Here is a 2,500-nt window from a genome sequence, read left to right as displayed (position 1 = left end):
GGACAGACTTTTCTCGTTTCGATTTCGCGGGATAGGCAAACCGAAAGTTCGTCACGAATAAAAAGGATCTTATTCTCTCTCTCTCTCTCTCTCTCTCTCTCTCTCTCTCTCTTTCTCTCTTGGTTATTCTCTTTTTGTCTCTCTTTCCATCTTTAAAAATTCCAACGAAAGAGAAAGAAAAAGTAAAGAAAAGGGCGAAAAGAAAATATTCAAGTTGAGTTTAACGTAAGAGAAATTCTGAAGATTCATTTGGATCGTGTCGAAGGGAAACGAGGAAAAAAAGAGGGAAATCAGTTCTGAAATATTCCAAGGTGATTTACATGCTCGTACCACGATCCTTACTGATTTTACCTGCCAAATTACGACACTTGACCTAAGCTTACCCGCAAAATTTATACTTTTATCCTATCTCGTCGTAACATCTTTTATCTTATTCTTACTTTTTCTCTTTTAGTAGATAGTAACCTTTTTATCTCCCTCTCTCTCTCTCTCTTTCTCTCTCTCTCTCTCTCTCTCTCTCTCTCTCTCTCTCTCTCTCTCTCTGAGAAAAAAATATAAATAAAGAACCATAGAGATGATATCTCCACTGAATGTTCATCATATATGTATGGATATATGTATATATATATATATATGTGTGAGTACACACACACACACACATGCATGTATATATATATATATATATATATATTTATTTATTTATTTATTTATTCTAAATCACCATGTATATATACATATGAATTATATATACGGTAAAGAACAAAACTGAACGTACTGTCTTTATGATAGAATATTTTTTTTTAAGAATCGATCGAACCAATCGATTGAAATTTTTTTTTCTTTTTCCTTATATATATATATAATTTAAATGGATTAGTTTACTAAATAACTCATTAAAAAAAATCTGTTTTTCTTCTTTTTTTTTTTTTTTTTTTTTTTTTTTTTAATTTCCAATGATCGGAATTACGAAGAGAAGATTGAAAAATGCTTTTTATCACTTTTTTTATCTGATGGATTCCAATGAAAATTTAAATGACACATTTTGAAGACCCATATCGCGCGTACGCGCGCGCACACACACACATGCACAGGCACACTCACATATGTGTACACATATATGTTGATAAATTTTATCGGAATCAGTTGATGTGAAAACTAAGCGACAGACGTCGGACGAAGTAAACATTTCCAGATTTTAGGGCAGAAGTCACGCGAAAGTTACCGATTTTCATCATTTTTAAATGCTTCTACGTCATGGCTACGTTAATCGATTTCGATAAAACTTTCAGCCGCGTATACGCGAGAGAAAATAAATCTACAAAATGTGTCATTTATATTTTTGTTATAGGCCTGCATAAAGAGGGAGAAAATGAAAAAAAAAAAAAAATTGTAAAGAAAAGAAAAGACATTTACTCTCCTTTCTCCGTGATTTCGACCAATTGCAATTTTTTCAAAAAAAGAAAAAAAAAAGAATAAAAAAGAAGAAAAACTTTTCTTACTTCTCATCCGGTAAACTAATGCTTTTTACTTAAAAAAAAAAAAAAAAGAAAAATCAAGTCGTTTGGTCGAATCTTAAAAAAGTTTTAATGAGCTCCAGTTCAGTTTCAAACTCTTCCATCTATACATATATATATATATATATATATATATATATATATATATATATATATATATATACATATATACATATATAGGGTGATCAAAAATTCACGCAATCTTTAGAACTGTTTCTTTCTGTTTTATGACGGTTGAATCATTAAGTAAGCATATCGAATCATATTTAATAAAAAAGAATAGTTGAATGCCATTATACAAAGGATTATTACTGATCACCTGACCTTCGTCAGTTTGTTGACCTTCTGTCAGCTATGTCTTTGGTGCGATGACAACGTGCCTTTCACCGTGTGTCCATATTGTTAAAACACAATTGAAATAATTTATTATATGAATTGAATGATTTCTTTTGGATCATCCTATATATCACATGTAACTTTTCAAAGAGTGACACACGTTTAGTTATTTCGAGATAGAAATTTCACGTAGTACAATTTTTTGAAATAATTCATCATAGTATATATATATATATATATATATATATATATATATATATATATATACATTCATATCTATAAGAGTGGCACGTGTTTACTTATTTCGAAATAGAAATTTCGTAGAGTCGAATTTTTTGACATAATTCATCATCATATAACATATACATACATACATACATACATACATACATACATACATACATACATATATACATACATGCATACATAGATATAGAAATAATTATATATATAATTCGATAGAAAAAAAATATCTATTTTCTTTTTTTTTTTTTTTTTTTTTTTTTTTTAAATCCTTTAATGATTTATTTTACAAGAAGAGAAAAAAAGGAGGCAGATCAATGATGACGTTTTTAGTTCTCGTCCTGTCGGGCCTCTCAGCATTCAATATTTTCCCAGAAAGTTTACACTATCAACCACTTTGCTTGCCT

General features: G+C 29.1%; 1 protein-coding gene across 3 annotated transcripts in view; it reads left to right on the top strand.

Moving 5' to 3' along the window:
- Positions 1–2,500, top strand: part of LOC124946992 (protein rhomboid) — a 125,912-nt gene that overhangs the window by 93,773 nt on the left and 29,639 nt on the right. The gene's annotated exons all lie outside the window — the stretch shown is intronic.

Source organism: Vespa velutina, chromosome 1, assembly GCF_912470025.1.
Source record: "Vespa velutina chromosome 1, iVesVel2.1, whole genome shotgun sequence".
Taxonomy (NCBI): Eukaryota; Metazoa; Arthropoda; class Insecta; order Hymenoptera; family Vespidae; genus Vespa; species Vespa velutina.
The sequence above is the reverse complement of the archived record's forward strand: the minus strand, read 5'-3'. Positions and strand labels throughout refer to the sequence as shown.